This window comes from Epinephelus moara, chromosome 6, assembly GCF_006386435.1.
Source record: "Epinephelus moara isolate mb chromosome 6, YSFRI_EMoa_1.0, whole genome shotgun sequence".
NCBI lineage: Eukaryota > Metazoa > Chordata > Actinopteri > Perciformes > Serranidae > Epinephelus > Epinephelus moara.
This window is the reverse complement of record NC_065511.1, coordinates 40,516,130-40,536,359: the sequence shown is the minus strand read 5'-3', so window position 1 is coordinate 40,536,359 and position 20,230 is coordinate 40,516,130. Positions and strand designations below refer to the sequence as shown.

Sequence of the window (20,230 nt, the reverse complement as noted above, 5' to 3'; positions counted from 1 at the left end):
TATTGATCTGAGCCTGCTGGTGACACTATGATCAATAATCATGAGTGGATATTTAATTTTGACACATGTGAGTCAAAAAAGCCTCATTAAGATGTGACCAGGGAAATAAAATCAAACTCCAGCTGTAAATTCATGAATGTGAACTGCAGATGTTTAAGCAGCAGTGGCCTACTGGTGGGCCGCTCTTTATAAACTAATGCTGCGTGACCAAATATGATTCAAACCCACATTATTATTTTAAATAATTTCAAATTCGAAAAATCTAAAACTAACTTTGGAGTAAATGTATAAAATAATATTTAAAACACGTAAAATATTTCTATTTCACAGCGTTGTCGAGCCTTAAAAACAGATTTCTGTTTCAATATTTCAGAGTGGAAACATCATACAGGTTCACTGATGAGCTGGAACAACATAACACATATAAAATATATGAGGCCCTGTCAGACAGAGTAAGGCTGCTTCAGACTGACTTTGGCCCTTTGGCCTCTGATAACCTTTAAATACATTAATCTGTAACTCCAACTGGACTTCCTGGATCATACTCTACGTCTCACTGGTGTCCCAAACACATGGTCTCCTGTGCTGTTTTAACGCAGGGCTGAATCGCCTCTAAGATGATTTTTTTTTTCCACAACCTTAAAGGTTCCATTTTCTTTTTAAAAAATAAAGCAGATATATGTGCTTTATATAAATACTGTGCAAGTATCAAAATGTTCAGTCGACAGGGAAATGCACAACGTTTGTGTTCAGAAAATGTGACTTTAAAGGAGCCTTCAGGATTTCTGTGAATTTGTGATGTCACAACTATGCTGCGCAGACCGTTTGAGACACTAACATTTTAAATGGGTCCTTTTGTGTTTCCCTTTGGGGATGTTTTGCAGTGTATGTATACACATGCCACGTCTTTAACCGCCAGGAAAACACAAGGTCAGGCGCTGGGTGCTGCTCTTGTGCCTTTTCTGTGCCAGCAGCATCTGAGTTGCTAAGCAACCTTAACAAGCATCGTATCATAGCCTGTTTACCTGAAATCCTGAGTGCAGAGCTGTTTGTGTGTAGGACTATTGTCCATGGGACAGATGTAAAACTCTGGCAGCCCTGAAATAAAATGATCAACTTATTGATTATGATATTTACAGAAGAGGGTAGTGACATCTGTCAGCTGTGATTGGTTGGTCCTCATCAAAATACAAGTATGAACCTGAATGTGAGCAGAACATGGTGGATGATGCAACAAAAAGTTTCTGTTTTTCCAGCCAGGATTGTGCCATCAAAACTGTGCATTTTAAGCCAAGTTGTGATCTTCTCCTCACCATAACCAAGTAGCTTTTGTGCCTAAACCTCACCACATGTTAACCACAGCCTTGTTGAAACATAAAGACTCACTGTTTCCTACATAATAACACACAAATGTAACATATGCGTGGTTTGCAGAAACATACAATGCCGACATTTATCCAGCAACTGGGTTGAAAAAGGGAAGTTTTTTTACTCGTAACAGACAGACAGACAGACAGACAGACAGACAGACAGACAGACAGACAGACAGACCTCTGAGGAGTCTGAGACCGTTGAATAAAACACATTTCATGCAAGTCACTGAACATTTCCTGTCCATCACCAACAATACCACCCACAGCCATCAAGCACACAAATACAACTCAGACAGAGGCCTCCACAAGTTCAGAATCTCACGCACTCCCAGACGAACCTCAGCCCTCCTTGTCGCTTTTACCTTTTGCCTTTCTGCGGCCCTGATATGGCAACAGAGAGACAATGGCCAGTTTGTGTGTAGCTTCAGATTTAATGTCGGGGAGTAAATGGAGATGTGGGGGTTTGGTTGTTGTTGCAAATTGAAGTATAAGTATGGGGAGGGTGTGGCGCGGTTGTTAAAATGCAGACACTGACAGTCGCCTTGAACTTGAACCCCCCTGAGGTCCCCTTGACCTTAGCTCTTTTCCCGTGCTCCTCTCTGCCCTCGGCGGCGGTGGCGGCCTTTGTTGAGCTGTCGGCATTAACTCTTCGCGCCCCTCTCTCACAGCCGCCCCCTCCTCCTTCCACACTCTCTCCTCCATCTTCTCCGGGGGCCGAGCCTCCTCTTCTTCTTCTTCCTCTTCTACAGCCACTTCCCCTGTGTGGCTGATTTTTGGGGTACACCCATCTGGTCTGTGGCAAACGCCCCAGTGGGGAATTTTGTTTTCCCAGAATGCTAATCTGACCCGAGGGGGTTTCATTCCCACATTCTGGGATCTGGGGTTTATTCCTTTGTTTTTGGAGGGAGAAGCTCTGCTGGATTCTTGTCATCCCATGATAAGTAAAACTAGGTGCAACCTCTGGAGTTTGTTGAAGGATTATGTTGGTGGTGTGACTGTGGTGATTAAAACAGCTTTTTGGGGGAATTCACAAAAAAAAAAACGCTCATAAATCTGTTGAACCCTCTCCGACATTTGAACTTTCACCCAACTGCACCAATAAACGTGTGCTGGAACTCTGAATGCTGCCGTGTTATTTGATTCTACAAGACTGTAAAAGCACATTGAGCTTCAGCCTCCCCGTTTGCCCCTGTTTATAGGATTTTGCCTCCTAGCTACTCACTTTCCCAGGAGCTCTGCCCTGATTGTGTCTTGCACCATTATCATTGTTTTTATTTTTTTGTCATTTTTGAGAGATTTGTCGCCAAAATTAGGACCTGTCACTGATCAAATACTGATGTGACGTTCAAAGGAGATGCGTTACATTTTTTGATTTTGTCAAAACACCTCCATGGTGCAAATAACAGCCTGGGTGCTTGCAGGGGGAGAGGAGGAAGAGGAAGAGGAAGAGGAAGAGGAGGAGGAGGAGGAGGAGGAGGAGGAGAGGAGCCGAGTGATTTAATCTGCTAATTTTTCTCAGGTCTTTTGGCTGTTGACAGGCAAGTGTAATGGTCCTTCAAGTAATGGAATCAGCCACTCAAGCAACACATGCACACACACTCACACACACACACGCATACAGACTCGCTCACAGACGCATGCACACACATTCACCCGCTGAAAGCACGCCTGTTTTGCATATGAATGACATCACCGTAAAGTTTTCTGGGGAGGTTTTGGCGGTTGGGGAGGACGGAGGGGGACGCGGTGGAGAGGAGCGCTATGAAAGGGAAAACATTAGTCAAATCACTTCCCGCTTCAGTCACCCGCCCCGGCCAAACTACTTGACATTCCACAACAGGGCTCTCTCGCCTTCAAGAAAAGCATCCTCAGTGATCCGGACGTCGAACTCATCAGGCCTGAGCTGCAAGTTTTGCTAACCTCTCCGAGCATTTCTCCTTCATTACATAAATACATAAGCTCCAAGAAATTGCTTCAGGGTGTGAGTGGATTTTAGGCTTAGTGTTATAGTCGAAGCTACATGCTACCTGTACAGATGACAAAACTTGAATTTGAAGTATCGTCGCTGTCGGGTGAAAACCCTGTCAGTCTCATTTTGGTGATTTTCCTGTTTTAACTTAAGTTGAGGGACTGGAGGTCCTTGAGCGTTGCGCACGATTCTGTTCCCCTTCTAAATCCATTAGGTGCTGAGAAACTGAAAAGTGCAGCATTGTCACAAAACAAGATTTTAAATGTGTGAAGAGGCAGTTCGTCTCCTGACCAAATACTTCATCTTTTCTAGTGTGGTTTAGCTCATAACTACATGCAGCTTCACATTAAATGTTTTGGCAGTTTTCCCTGTCAGTGTCATGTGTCCAGTGAGCACTGACTTGGTCAAAATGGGGCCTGAATTTGGTTAAATCTTGGTGTTATATACTGTAGGCCCATGAAGAAGAAGAAATTATGTTATATACAACTAATCTGAAACAGCAAATACGTTTTGAAGGAAACATAAGGCTGACGTCTTTTCTACTTGCATAAATGTTTCTAATTAATGTATTTGGCAATTTGCAAAATCTTGCAACACAGTCTTAGTTTAGTGTTTCCTATTTTTTTTATTAACATTCTGGTGTCACAGTCCTGCACTTTTCCCCCGCTTTCCTCTCCAACCACGTCTTTCTGAAGCCTTCACAGTAAATGAATGTAGTAAGATAAGATAAAACAAGACAATAACTTTATTTATCCTGAGAGAAATTGTTGTGCAGCAGTTGCAATACAAAATTAGAGTGCAGATACAAAGCATTCAATATACAAGGACCTGAATAACATAGCAGAAAAGCAAATCTATAGCAAATATAAAATACTATATATAGTAAGTATAAACTAAATATAAAACTAGAGTGCAGGAAGGTGCAAATAGGTGCAAACAAATCAACGTATTCTCATAGAACAGTTCGTATGATATCCCATGAATTTGGGCCCCACGAATGACGTCACATCCTTAATGTACAGTTATGTAATTAATATAAAGTTATGGAGGTCAGGTTTAGGCAAGTAAAGTTACTGGGGTTAGATTTAGGAGACGAAACATGATGAGGAGGTACCTTAGGGTTAGGGTTATGCTGGGTTTAAAACGTTAGGGTTAGGGTTGGGTCAGTAGAGTTTGGGTTTGGGTTAGTTAGGGTACTCGAAGTTCACACGGATCTGAACACGTGACACCAGGGGAAAGTCCTGGGCGAAAATAATTTTTTTGTGACCCATCCACCCCCTCAACGTGATCGCAGCCTTTCAAAATATGCAGGATATGTAAGGCTGCTTTTCGTAGGAAATCATATGAATTATTTGTGAGAACAGTTTGGACCAATACATACAATATATACAATGACACATCAGATTACCATTGTCAGATGTGAGAGTTCAAGAGTGTATGGTTTATACACCATGATCATGATTGTGTCCATGGTATGTTTTTGATGTCATAGTGTTTCATTACCTGACAAAACATCTCTAATTTCTGCCTGCAACCTCCATCTGTTTGGCTTAATATGCATTGCAATTTTATAATATATATGTAAGGGTCCCTGCTCCATCTCTCTACCAGCGAAGGGGTCCTTGGCCTGAAAAAACATCAAAGACCCCAGCTGTAAAATCATAATCGGCACAGGAATTTGTAACCACAGCTTTCAGATAAAAGCTGTAGAATAAAAAGAGCAATATTTCTGCAGAGTAGAAGTATAAAGTTACATAAAATGGAAATATCAGTTCCTCAAAATTGTACTTTATTACTTTCCAAATGGTTAAAATGATTCCATGCATGTAACTTTATGTTGTAATCTAGAAAACTTTGATTGAGTTAACTGATTGTTTAACTAACTATCTAAATGTAATTGTTTTCAAAGGAGTAGATTTCAGCAGGGCTGCAGGGGACACGTCCCCCTCAGGGTGTAGCGCCAAGTTCTGGGTCCTACACATGAGCAGTCTCTGTGGGCCCCTCGTCCTTCCTCTCTTGATCCAAGTCTCTCTCGTGCACCTTTTTATTATTTTTCTTTCTTTCTTTTCTTTTTTGGGACCCTGATTTCTCGTGGAAATATGTAAGTTGGTGCTCCAGCAGCATCAGCAGTCACTCACCTGGCTTTAGCTGCATTTAGAGACGAGTCCCAGTGCAGGAGCGGACCAAACCATTTTCCACCTTTGAGGGGTGATAGGGGCCTCACAGAGCTTCCACTATTTTTTATACAACAGATTGATTTGAATTTAAGTTTAATTATAGCATTAATTGCTTAGAAAAAAAAAGAAAATAAATCTAAACTTTTTACTCCAGGCTTTTTACGGGCCCCCCCTCCTACAGGGGCCCTGAGCAATCAGTCTTACTTTCCCCCCGACTACAATGCCCCTGCCTCAAGTTTTACAACATGTACATTTGTCCCCATCAATAAAAACATGAAAGTAGTAGAAGATTTTGATTTTGATCAAATTAAAAGACATTTACACCGTACATTAAGGCAGAAAATGCACAAAGTGATGCATAAAAATTCACCACAATGTAGGAAATACATCCCCCCATTTCTTATGTCTTTCCCCTAATGTGGCAAAGAAATCTACACTGTTGGCTGTTTTAACCAAAACATTTGTTTGCATTTTTATTATAGGATAGCTGAAGAGAGACAGGAAAGGTGGAAGAGAGAGGGGTGATATGCAGCAAAAGGTTATAGGTCAGAATCGAACCTGAGCTGCTGCCTATATGGCGCACACACTCAACCAGGTGATTTAGAGGTCGCCCTAACCACAACATCTTTTGACCTGCAAATCACTAAATAGTGTTCATTGGGGAGGATCCAGTTATTTTCCATGCATGGGTCTTTGTTTGGCAGCTTGTAAGATTTCCATTTATCTTCTCTTCTAGGAATTAAAGCAGCAACATTCCCTTTTAAAGTACACAAGCGGTACAAAGTTTAATACATGATGATTTAACTTGGAGCATGTAAACCAGTCACAGGTGACAAGAGACTTTTTTTCATTTTCCCAATCTGTCTTCTAACACCTGAATGCACCAAACTGTCAAGACAATTAATTTTTCTCTTCTTTCAGCCTCATTACCAAATGATAATAATGTAATTTTAGCAAAAATAAAGCAGTTTCCTGCAAGTATTGTGTGATCGAAGTGGAGCAGTGAAAATGATTCAAAATGGAATCACATGTGAGCAACAAAAAGCACAACTTTAACCAGGTCTGTGCTGCGTTTAGTGTGTACAAGGGGCTAGAATATGACACACTATCAATGCCGTCACTGCGAGGATCGAGTATCTGGAATGTCTTGATAATCTTCACCCGAGACAATCCAGCTCAACACACACACGCACACACACAAACGCCTCTTTATTCATCATTTATATTTATTGTAATTGGAATGTTTCACAGGACGACGCACCCTTCAAAGCCTCTGAAGCCATTTTGTCTTTGCTCACTGAACAGAACTGCCGGGCAGCACCACTGGGAGGCCGCTCACAAAGGTGGACAGATCTGGACGGACGCCCACTTTTTCTTGGCACTGACCACGTTCGGATCCAAAGACACACACATCCTCTGTCCCAGCGACCGGTCGCAAACACATTTCCCTCCAAAATCACACAGAATGGCCTACTAGGGGCGCATTCCTGCATACCAATGACGATTCTGAGGAACTTGTGAAAGGAGCAGCACCCGAGTTCTTAGACCTTGGACGTGCACCAAAACCCGCCATTTCCCACTTTGGACCCCCCCCTGCCACTGGCTCTTGTGTACTTGTCCATCAATGGTTGTGGCTTAAAGTGCAGCCTTTCCATTTTTTAAGGATCCGAACTGATGCAGGCGACATTAATGTCACCGCGGCGCCATCTTGGAATCTGATCCCCTCCGTCTCAGGATGGGATGTAGCGAACAGCCATTTTGTGCTTTATGTCAAAAGGAAGCCACACCCTACCTCTATAGGAGCAGCTCCTCACACATGAGACTTTGTGTCCTTTAGGAGGCTCAAAACATGGCGCATAACACAGGCTGGAGGTTTTCTTTTTTTCTCTCTGAGACCTGACAAACCTTTGAGCGCGAACAGCTATAACTTAGACTGTGATCCAACATGGCTGCAAATGACAGCCTGGTTGTACGCCGTCACTCCAGCTTGCTCTAGTGTGCTTAACATTGACACTCAGTTCATTAAGGCCTATAGTGCTTGGCTAATGCAACTTGCCTCTTGGCAGCATGACAAAAGCTGTGAATCAGATTATGAGGGCCATAACGCCGCCAAGAAACACTGCGGGCGAGGGGAGTTGTCACAGAGGACCGGCGCTGGCTCTCTGGATGTTAACGCCAGGGACATAATGTAATTGCAGCCTGCCCTGGTTAATAAGGCCACTGTAATATTTGCATGGAGCTGCTGTTTATGTGTACTACGGCTCATTTCAACACGCAGCGCAGCTGTAAACAAGAGGAGAGCGGCTTGTAAAGCCTCTGCTGCTACGCACCGAGGATGCAGACACCCAAGGGGGTGCGTTGGAGCTGCGTTAAAAACCTCTTTCATTGAATTACACCAGACTTCATAAAAGAGGGGAATGAATGAAAAGAGCTGTGTGATCAACCTGTACTGTAAAGGGTTACATTTCATTTGTTTTACAGTGGGATTACCCTCTTTTACATGACAATGCTAATGAATTGTGAGGGGCCCATATGTCGGTGTTGGCGCGTTTGCCATATGTGGTGTCAGACAGCAAATCACGCAGGGGAAGTGTTCTGCTCGGCACACGGTGGCCTGCACAACACCGGTGCTGCACACAGAGGGGATCGCAGTCCAGGATGAGAGAGCTACTGGGCTCTTTGTTTTACATGTAACAGGAGGTTAATGACGTGTGTGTCGATGCATATTGGCTTATTACTCATCTATACGACAACAATGGGGTTGGGGTTTTCACTGGTTTCCACAGAGAGCATCTTTACACTGATTAATACATTAAAAGAGGACTGAGCTCTGCTGTCTTCCTCTCTTGTAGCTTGATGCCAAACACTCCAGAAAATAAACCCACATCCCTGATGGTGTTTTGAAAATCGTTTGATCTCAGGGGAATTGTGATAATCTTTTCATTTGGCTGTAACATTATGTTGGAACTGAACTGCAGTTGATTTCTCTGTAGACGTGACTGCCGCTAAAAAAAAAAGCCAAACATTTAAGAAAAGCTGCCAGCGATGGAGTAAATTTAGATTTTTGTTTAGTGTTTTTTTTAGTAATCTTCAGTCTGCGTCCTGTCTCCCTCGACAGACATTATTTACATTTATGTATTTCTCCGAGTTCCACTGTAGAAACTGAGTGATTTGCTCCAGCAGCACATGTGGCTGCTGAATGAACAACCTTCCCATTAATCACCACATGATCCTGCTACTTAATCACATGCAGATCGAATTGACAAAAACATGCACAACAGCCATGTTTCCATTGTTTTCAATGTAAACCTTTATTACTATTCCAACACAGTTTTCCATACAAAGGCACATATGGTGAACACTCATTCACAGCGATTAGATTGCATAACACAAACATTGCTGCTTATATAAAACAATAAGCTACGCGGAGGCATAGCTGAATAGATATGTTTGATCTGCATTTAAGGGAAAAAGAGATTTAGTGCAACCGATTTAATTATTTTAGACCACAATTCCTGGTTTTCAAGCCTCTGGACTGATATCAGAAGAGTGGCTTTTTTTTGCTAAAGATTAAAAACATAATTTCAAGCTTATCCAGGCAGATAAGTAATTGTCTTGAGCACTGGGATGTGCATGATTATCAAAAGAATACATTTTCTAAATTAGGCCAAGATAGTCTCCCTTGAATCAATTGCAAAAGCACTGCATAGACATAGATTGTTTAAAGTAATATTTAAAAGATTTGCATAGATTATCAATCGTAATAAAAAATTTGCCACTTCCCGAAAATTAATATAGAATGAATTAGGCTGCGATAGTACTTGCTTTATTGCATTTCAGTGTGTGTGTGTGTGTGTGTGTGTGTTAATGTCAAGGACAGGAAATTAAGGCAGTGTTTGAAGCCAATGTATTTGTCATGTCTCACCCAACGATGTATCATTACAGCCAAGCAGGTAACTGCTATGAACCAAACTGCTGAGCGCTGGGGAGGTTTTAATCGTGCAGCGTGCTCTGTATACACGCAGCCATGAGCCCTGCTCGGCTACTTCCTGCTGATCAAACACACTCCTGCCATCAGGAATATTAAACGTGTGAGTCCACGTTTGCTCAGACTGGGGCTCACGGCTGCACAGTCAGATCAAAGTCTGTTAAGGCTGCAAATATGAGATTCAATCCGTATGAAACTGAGCTGTATTGTGTCATTTGTCACACACTCAAACACACTCTGACTGTAATTTCTGTATCAGTATATTAACATTGGGAATGTCGGCTCCTCAAAACCCATTTCTCTTCATGATGTCTGAGGGAATGTCTATAAACTTGTAGCCCAAAATAAAAGTCCACAGTAAGAATGAAAGGGGCTCCGACACGGTATCAGTTACGCCCCCCCAAAAAAGGAACCATAAAAAAAAAAGATTAAACAGTTGCATAGAGTGTAAAGACGACAGCTCACTCCTTCGCCATTGTGTCAGCCGACACACGGAGCCGTCCAATCACAGTGCAGTATTATTCACTGCTGCCGTGGGTCTCACATTCACATGTCTTTGAGTCCTAGCAACTCTAACAAAACATACGTCAAACAAAACGTGGGCTACAGCTCGTCAAATGAGACCTAAAGTAATTCAAGCCTATGTTAGTACATCACTTTACATATAACATATAATATCTAAGCATATTATTTACATAATCAAGTGCCACACCCTCAAAAGTCACAGTAGTTGAGGAGCACTTGGTCAAGCTGCCGATCTTCTGTCGGAGCCTCGTGTCCACAGTCACAGTCCACCATGATGTTTGCTCTGCTAAAGGACAACCAGTCCAGCTCGGGTCAAATAATGCATCACAGCAGCATCAGAGAGGTGCAAACAATGCTGCGATCCTCCAAAGTCCCGGCAGACGTCGGTGCCATCGTCCTTGTTTAGTCCTGTTTGAAAGAGCTAAAGAAGGCGTCCTCCATCCCTCTGTCGTGAGGCCGCCTTGGATCCTCTCTGCACCGACAACATTCATCTGCAAAGAGAAACATTAAACGGATCGTTCAGTTTGGGTCTTGTATTGGGTACTTATCCATAGACTGTATATTACACACAATAGATGGCAGGTGGCACACCCACAGTTTGGAGAAGCAGGCTGGAGTCCGACACAGAAGCAAAGCAATCTATTGCTGAAGAGGGGTCGGCAACAAAACATATTTTAGCCACCTAAAAAAATCAATTTCAGTTTAAGTGTACACTATATTGAGAGTGTTTTTACTGCTTCACCTTAATGTCAGACAGTGATTTCCAGCTGGAAAATGAAGGCGGTCAATCACTCTCTTCAAAGCCAGACTCCATTGAGAAAAACACTGATTTAACATTGCTGAAGCCAGGAGCTGCTGGTCTATGGCTGCCTCCATCAGTTGTTTTTAATGTGTGTGTGTGACTTTGAGTTAATGCGGATTCACCAAAATCACACAATGACACAAACTAACTAACTGACTGAAGCAGCAGTAGACCAGCAGCTTGCATGTTCAACGAGGTAAAATTACTGTTTTTCTCAAAGGGGTCTGGTGGCTTTGGCGAGAGCATATGGGGAACTGAAGCTCTCGACAGCTTTCCCGTCAGAACGGGCCGTCTGACAGTGAGCTAAAGCAGGGAAAATACTACATTTTTTAGGTGGTTAAATAGCGTTTTCTTGCTCACCTGTCCACAGAGATACATTGCTTAGCTTCCACTTTGGACCCCACTTCAAAAAAACTGACCTTTCTCTTTAAGACACAACTCCTCAGTGAGAGTCAAAACACACAGCGAGGCCGATCATGTGAATGTCAAAACAATTATTTGAGACAGTGTACTATAAATTCAGGTCTATCAAAAGAAGGCTTGTTCTTTAAACATGAAAAATAAGTTATGGGGGCATTCCTCGTGTGCCCTAAATCTGGCCGAGGTGAGCGCAGCTCCGTGTACCAGCTGAAGGGATTGGGGCTGAAGTTGAAAGGCCTTAACAGGAGCCTGGTACGCTACGAGCTGCTAATACAAAGAGGAAGCATGTGACACACCCTAAGCTCAGCTGAGGTGGACTTCAGAAGGCAAATCAAACACCCCCTTTTTTTTTTGGTACATTTTCAAGCAGCTCAGACAAGCAACTTAAAATATTACAGCGGGTCACTGAGTGCAACTCACTGAGTGAACCGATAATGCAGCCGTCCAGCTCAGCGGCAGGAATCAACAAGCATCGTGCTAATTAGCATCGCCTATTAGCGAGCATCACGTTAGACTTGGCATTTAGCATTACGCCGGTGTTCAGAGCGGGTGCACTCGGCCAGGGAGGAAGGTGGGGAGGGGGGGAGTGGCTAGCAGTGGAGGGTGGTGGTATAAAAGGCAGTTTCGGGTATTGGTGTCGCTTTGAGTTATTGGCATCATGGTCTTGTTTTGTTGAGAGGACTACAGTGAATAAGCTTGTTAATGGTAAATTTACAACCCCAGCATGTGGCCTAATAAAACCAGGGGATAGAGGGGATGATGAGAATGATTGCGATTTTGTGTGTGTGTGTTCAGGAGTGTGTGTGTGATGGGGATGAGGAGGGGGGTGGGTGGGGTGGGGGGTGTAGTTAGAGAAAGGGAGAGAGAAAAGTGGAAGGCGCCGGTAATTAAGAGTCTAAAAGAGTGTGAGAGAGGCGCACACCGCTCAAAGCAAACTTTGAGCCTGGATTCCTCACTTTTTATTTATGCACCCCGACTCAAACCCCCCATCCCTCTTCACTCTCTCCCTCGCTCTTTACTTGTCTCCCCCTGCTGAATGAATAGCTATCACAGAGCTACGGTGTCCCATCTAGCAACACCCCCTCACCCATCCTCCAGTCCTTTCTCTGCACCCCCCCCTCCCCAGCACGGCTCTGAATAGGGAGCCGAATTGAGCAAACAGTCAGGCTGTCAGCTCAATAGGAGGTCTGGCCATGAACTTGAAGTCCTTCCCAGGCCCCCAGCCTCACATTAGGGTGGGAGGGGTGGTGGTGGTTGGGGAGACAAGAGGGAGGAGGGGATGGTGGTGATGGGGGGTTGCAGCCAGACTTTTGGGGGGCCCCTACGTGCCAGTGTTGGGGGGACCCCTGCCACAGAGGTTCCCAAGGCTGGTGCTCTCGCTGGAGCAATGGGGGCAGGGTGCCCCAGCTGCCTGCTAACCCTCCCCTCCCTCTGCAGCACTCAGTCTGGGCAGGAGGGGTGCTGACGATGGGGTTTGTGCAGACGGGACAGTGTCTGCTCCCCTGCCAAAGCTCCTCCAGACCCCTCACACACACACTCGCACGAAGACACACACACACACGAACGCACAGATCCAGACACAAGCTGCCGGCCGTGCCCACCCCCTCACCTCGACTGGCTCCCAGCCCTCCCAGGCTTCTCATCATCTCATTAGCCAACGCCAGCCACTCCACTGTCTACTGTTTGCATTGTTTTGGGCTCTGCATAATTTACACAGTAAATTGAGAACGGCCCCGGCCCCCTTTGCTCAATCTACCACCTGTTTATGGAGGCCTGGCCGTGATTAGTGCGCTTTGGGTTTGACACAGTTACCACAGCACTTCTCGGGAAAGCCAAGCGACGCCTCCGCTTTTAAGGGCTGCTTCATCAAAGATATAAATGCAGAAAACTTGGCATGACCTAATTTGAGAGCTGGTATCTCTTGAGGTTTGGTGTGTGTAAATATTGGAAATCAGTGCTGAAATTTAAAGAGAAAGGTTTCAGTGAAATTAGACACTTCTTTTGGGGAAAGTCACCTTAGACCTTCGATGACGAGATGCTTTCCTGTGTTTAGCAACAGTCTCTTTTCCTCTCTCACCTTGACCCAACAGCGAGCAGCAGCAGGCTCTCTGTCAGCCCTATAGACTGGCACCCTACTGTAAGTTAGCATTGTCTCTCTGACCTCCACACCACAGACACAAACAAAGGGAGGTCTCTCTGTTGCAAGGACAATGGCGTGCATTGTTTACCGGCTGCCTTACCTAATCAAGCCCAGCCAATGCTAATTGGTGTTTTGGTTTAAGCGGTTTTCAAAGTTGGGAGCTCCCCGGTTGGAATAATGCAGCACTATAACGAGCTCGCTCAGGGGAGAACAATACTCGACTTGTCTGAGCACCGACTGCCCTCCAACACTCGCCACTCGCACAAAGAGAGGCTTTCCAGCGCTGAGTCTATCGAGGTCCCACTTTCTCACTTCTTCACCATCTCTTCTCTATTATTTCTCTCTCTCTCTCTGTCTGTCTCTCTCCTGCTTTGTGCTGGTTTTGTTCTACGCTGCAGTGTCCCTGTGTGAGGATGTGAATGGCGGTTCATGGATATCATCACTTTCCACTCGACAGATGTGCCCACCTTGACATCTCCTCTGACCTCATTTATGGAGCTGAAGAGGTTTTTAGAATTAATATAAAAGTTATAACTCTGTTGAAGCAGACCGCAAAAAAATCATTTAGTGTTTTATGTCTGTCGCCAGAATATAGTACACAACTATATGGAGTCATGAATTGTGTCTGTGTATTGTCCAGAAGGCACGGCTCGCATCGTATCTCCAAAATGGCAGCCGCCGCCATGTCGGGGCATGCATGTGAGGATGGCATGAGAATTCCCAAACGGGAAAGAAAACATGGCGCTTCAGAGGACAGATGCCCACTGAAAGCCTCCTGAGAGAGGCATTGAGAGCAGAGTGATTTAATGTGAACACACATACAAAACACGCTCCGCCCACATCAACTCACCCTCCCCTCCACCCATCAGTGCATCTCGTGAATCGTGCAATTAACAAACACATCCGAGGTGATTAAAACGGAGGCGGTTGCCCGCTGGAGAAGGGGAGCGAGTGTACGGGGAGGTGGAAGAGGAGAGGATGGAGGGTCGGGGTGGCGCCGATGGAAGGATGCAGCATGGCGGGCGCAGTGGGTTTGGTGTGTTACCTGCACTGACTGGTCTTCCCACTTCCATTTCATGCCAGCGTTGCTCTAAGATGGTGGCGCGGGCTGCGTCTCGCTGTACAGGAAAAAGGGGCAGTCTGCTGAGGATGGAGCGGAGGAGGAAGGGAGGAGGAGGAGGAGGGAAGAGGCGATGCAGAGGAGGGCGAGGAGAGAGGGAGGGCAGAATCAACAGCAACCCCTCCTCCTCCTTCTTCTCTGTTTTTCAGTCTCCTTTTGCCAGCTTTCCTTCAGTGGTGTGGTGGTGGTTGCCTGCACAGAAAACGGGGAAGGGAAAATCAGAGGGCAAGAGGGAAAATTTTAAGAACGCGGTTTATCTATCAAAACGCACATGTATAGTTCACGGAAGCATGCCATCCATGCACACACACATGTATACACACACACGCATGCACACACACACACTCATACACACACACACACACACACCTTTTCATGTCTGTTCTCATGGTACAGTCTGCCCCTGAGCATGCAAATGACTTTCATTATGCAAATGCATGCAAATCAGATCCAACCATCTGAGAATCAAGGGTGGGAAAGAAAAAAAAAACTCGACACAGAGATTGAATGAAAGAATGAAAGAGAAAAAGGGACAAGAGAAAAATCCTTTTGAGTGGCAGGAGGCGGTAAGTTAGGTAAATGCTCTGTGGAAAACAACGGCAGCCCAATTGGACAAACACGATTACCTTCTTTTATTGTGTCTACCACTTCAATTTTTTAAATTTCATTTGCTGCATCCTCGTCATTTTACAGGATAGCGTTTTTTTTAATTCATTTGATGTCTCTGCCTTTTGTAGCGAAGGCTTCCCCAATGTAAACACTAAATTCAAGGACACTGATGGCGCCCTGTGTTCCTGTCACCACGTACTTTGCATCTGACAGCTGCAGTTAAGCATTAGTGGAAATAATGCAGCATTTTCAGCATCGGCACAATTGTAAACAGCTGTTCGGCTCTGTTGACACTCACCAGTTAAGCTAACTTGAATCTGACGTAGCTCCGGTAAATCCTACTCGAGTGTTATTGTGCTTCTTTTAGCCTTCGCAGCTGACTCAAAGCCTGTGCCTTTCAATTCAGACACTCTCTGACTGCAGCCATTCTCATAATAAGACGCTCTGTATTCGTCAGTGCAAAATAATAAGCAGGACTAGCTTAAAGCAAGTCATTAGGTGGCTAAATGCTATTAGCACTAACACAGACTGTGGATGTCAGATGAAAGGGGTTATTTTTAATTGCTCCAAATCAGCGTCTGTCTTTTCCAAAATCCTTCCCTCAATGACTCACACCTGCCCATGCAAACCTGTGAGTCTAAAACCAGAGTAGCACAATGTAGCCAGCTTGCTAAGTTCAATATTCGCTAGCAGGTGGAGTCTGTATCTCGCAGGTTTAGCCGCATAGTTCGTGAACCCTTCTTTTCAAAGAAATCAACAAAGAAAGCTGACTAATCGGTGAACAGAGCACGCTGTCTGATTTTGCTAATACTCTGAGCCCAGCAGAAAGGATCCTCCATTAGCCAGCAGAGGAGGGAGAAAGCTTTTGTCTCTGGGTGTCAGTAGGGGAAGGCTACGTCTGAAATTGGAATAAGGTGGTAAAAACAGGGGTGACTTGGAGTGTGAGAGAGTTGGGGTGGGTAAGCAGGGAGGGGAAGGACTACAGGGGTGGGGTATTGCTGAATGGTGGCAAACCTCTCCTAATTGGCACTTGACATTTTTTTGCCATTGGCACTGGAGTGGGCCAGCTTTCAAGCCCTCTCCGGGTCCTTGTTGGAAAAGTGCCTTATGCAAATATGGCGAATGGGCTCTATTGTGAAGCCTCTGATATTAACAGCTCACGCAACAATGAAATTGTGTGCTTACTCTGGACTCGTAGGTGTGTGAGAGAGAGCTAGACAATGGCAGCGGGAGCAGCTTCAGTCTGAACAGACCCTTCATCGGATGCTTTGCCAAGTCATTTCACCAGAATGGGCTTTTTCTGAGGACCGAGGCTCTCGGTAAAAGCTTTATTAACGACTGAAACAAACAAATGCATGCACTGTTTTGCTCTGGCTCTGAGAGCGTCTGTTTATACTGCTGCTGAATGGCTCGATTTATTGTGGCTGAAAATACTGAAGGTATGGATAGAAAAGGCTTCGCTCATTCTCTTTGAAAGACATTTCCCCTCTTAAAACATCACTGTCTCAGTTCTAAATGTGAAAATGTATTCATGCTTCAGTGCTGTGCCGCGCTCCCTCTGATATTTCTTTCTTCCTCTGTGTGCCCGCATTGTTTACCCTTAACTCGCTCCCTTGGGTGAGCACAGCTCGAGATCTAAAGATATCTGCAGAATCCCTTTGGAGAGAACTTGGCAAATCACTGGAGAAATGTTGCAAAACTGAGCTCCATTTTCAAAAGCAGTAAAAATGATGAGGCCAGTGCTAGACAGCTGGGCCAAACACACTCTCGACTAAAACTTCTAAGTCGACAAGGTCTGAAGCATTCTTGTCGTCTGAGAGCACAAAGTAAATTTCATCTTTATCTCCACGCAACTCAAAACCAACAGTGAGGCAAACAGAGCAACGGGTCAGACAACAGCAGTCGCCCCCCGTGTGGTCCAAGCACAGTCAAAGTACACCTGTTACTGCTAAGTTGCCAAACTTAATCTCCTTTGTCTGGGGAGGCCCATTGACTTTTGCAACTGCTTGAGATACATTCATTTCTCTGTGAGCGTACGGGGGTGGAGGGAATGCCGATGTTGTAGAAAATAACAGGGTCTGGCCTTCTGCTCCGGCCCAACAGCGAAGCCATTTTCCAAACCCTGTTGGTGTGTTCCGTCAAGAGAAAGAGAGGCAGAGAAAAGGGGGCAAGAATCACTGGGTCTTATTCAGAAAACTGTCTGGCTGCTCGGACCCGGCGGGGGTGAAAGGGAGGCAAAGGAGCGCATTGTCCCTCCGTGACAAGTGGACTAGCTCTATTGACTGTAAAGTCTACTGGTGGGGGGGCGAGTAGGACTCGACCACAATGGCTGTTTTTCTATTTGACACTTGGAGTCTAAATCTGCTTGCCTAGTGCATGAAAGCTAAGACAAACCCACCACCCTCCTCCTCCTCTTCTTTCCTCTCCCTGCCTTCTTTCCTTCTCCACCCTTTCTCTTTGCGCTCTCTTTCTATTTCAGACACTGCCATGGGACACAGAAAAAGAGAGAGAGCAAAGGCCCTGAGGTGGTTTTTAGGAACTCTCCCATCTCTGTGCCATTTTCAGGGAGGCAGAAGCTAAGACAGTCTCTGCTCCGGGGTCCCCAGTGTGAAGTGCTAGTGATATAACTGTGCCACACACAGAGCCAGTACAAAGCATTTGCACCATGACATGCGTCTCCCAGGGCACTGCTTAGGGTATAAACACAATCTGTCCAAGACTTCAGTTCCCATTTAGCTCCAACACTGCAACTGACACAAAAAGGAAGCAAAAGGAAGCAACTTATCCTTACACTGCTCAAAATGTGGCCGCCTTGTACCTGCTAAATGTTAAATGCACCTGCAAAGACGTGCGAGTGCGCCGATATTAGTCAGGCACAATCATTAATCTATCATATACACCAACAGATCAAAGCCATGCCGCACTCACAAGCCTGCACTGTAATAAAAACACATCAGCGGCGGCGTTTGCAGCACAATAGAGAGGAAACCAGGTACTACTTTGCCATCCAAGAAGGTGACATCTCCGGCTGTCACTTCCTGTCAAGGCCCTCGTTCCTCTCTCTTACTAGCTGAGCCCAGAGCTCAAATGTCACACTCAGCACCTGCAATGCAGCAGGCAGGCAGGCACAACTGCAGGGCTGGAGGAGATTGACATTGCGAGGTGAGGTTGCCACACAGGCTTTTAGGAATTTCACTTTGGCCCTGCACAACTGTTCAAAATGTGTACCATGTCAACCTGAATACATCCAAACTCCAGGGTGATGTTTTAGCTGAGCCATGTTGAGGCAGCAAAGCGCCATGTGGAATATGTATTACAATTGGAGTTCACTGCTAGCCTTGTAGCTCCAAAGCCTTGAGACCTTGGGAACAATCCTCAGCAGCCTCTCTCAGCAGGAGCGACCCTCTAGCTTTGATGGGCAAAAAAGAAATCACACCTTCAATCAGCCATCAGAGGCCTTGAGGTTGAAGATCTGATTGACCAATTACTCCTCACCATGAGCCCAGCCAAAGAACCTTAAGGCTGAGATTGTTCTCCTTCCCTTGCTCATGGATCTCGTCACTGGGGGCACTTTCTGCTTGATTGCCCCTGGACCACTCCCCCCTCTGAGCCTTGCGCGCACACACAGCAGCATTCAGCGAGATCCCATCAGGCCTTTCCACATGGTAGCACCTCATGCAATGGAGGCTTTGCCACGGCCCATTCACAACCAAGCCAACTGTCACGTCAAATCAAACAACGGCCAGGACCCCAAATCAAACATCTTTTCATGCAAAGGGGAGAAAGGAGTAGGTGGGAAGGAGAAAAAAAAATCAACAACGGCTAACTTAACAAAACTGGCCTCAAACAAATTCTTGTCTGTTCGCTTAGGTGCCGGCGGGGAGTTGGGAGCCCGGATTAACTCGGAGGGAGCATTCTTAACTCACACAATCCCGTCCAAGTCGGAACATATGTATAATTCATAGCACCGTATGCAGCTCCTGTGATGTAAAAGGCCCACATTCTTTTCATATTGCATGTTCTCTTGATGCCAAAGATGCAACCCGCAAAGCTGAAATTCATGGAGCCCGGTGAATAGAGCATTGACCAAACTGGCTACCAAACTGATTAGCTAAGAGCGACTTGTTAAACGACTTGTCAAAGTCCACCGGCTTTAGTGAATCAGTGTGGTTCTTTTTCAGCAAGTCCGTCACTCCTGGCCATGTGATACTATGGCTAAGCCCCTGCATGCAGCCCCACACACATGGATCATGGGGCTTATTAGATTAAAAGTGATCCTGTTGCACCAACCGTATTGCTATGGATCACTGCCACTGGCTGCAGGGAGCTGTACGCAATGTGTACGCCAATGTCCCATTTATTCCTACATGCCTACCAAATGTATTCTGCATTTCTAAATGCTGAAGGATCGAAACAGCAAACAGACAGAGTCTTACAGTAAAGTTGGGTTTATCTAAAGGCCATGTGGACAACATGTACTCACACACATATAATCATGCACCCTACCTCTTGCTGCACTCTGCTCCCATCTCCTTTTAAATGTCGTCCATTTTCTTCTCTCGTGTTGCAGTTCTTGTGGCAGAGTTTGTGCTTTTTCAGATGGAGGCGCGTTTGGGGTCTTGATGCCTTTTCAGGAGTGTAATGGGATTCTTGTTACTTTCGGTTATCTAGCTTTATGAAGAATGTACATCACTCATACAGCTAGATAACCAAAGATAACAACCAACCCCTAAGGCTACCCATCCTCTCAAGCCGCAGGCGAAGTGACATGGTCCAAGTTCTGACCTGTAAGCAAAGGAGAAAGTTGTTGATAAAAACATAATTATACATCTCCATCTCTTTGATTCCACATGATTTGAGTACAGACTAACTTGGGAAGGTGTTAAAATTCAAAAATGAGCGGAGTCTGGATATCCAAAAAAGAAATTTAAAAAACAGCAGTGGACGCCAACTCTGAACAAAGACGTTACTCTTCTGGCTTGGGGCCTTTTTTCCTCACTCAACCTACAGCGGCCCTTAAATGTCTTGACCCTTCATTTTGTGATGTCACCAAGTGGCCCCTCACCCCGCCTTAGATCCCCTCAGCCAATAGGAAACCTCTCTTTGT

General features: G+C 45.2%; 1 long non-coding RNA gene across 1 annotated transcript; it reads right to left on the bottom strand.

Moving 5' to 3' along the window:
* Positions 1–8,811: 8,811 nt before the first annotated feature.
* On the bottom strand, positions 8,812–19,788 carry LOC126391428 (uncharacterized). Its single transcript, XR_007570080.1, has 3 exons — positions 19,630–19,788; positions 14,440–14,706; positions 8,812–10,523 (listed from the first exon to the last, which is right to left on the bottom strand). It is a non-coding gene; the product is annotated as an uncharacterized LOC126391428 (long non-coding RNA).
* Between the last annotated feature and the right edge of the window lie 442 nt (positions 19,789–20,230).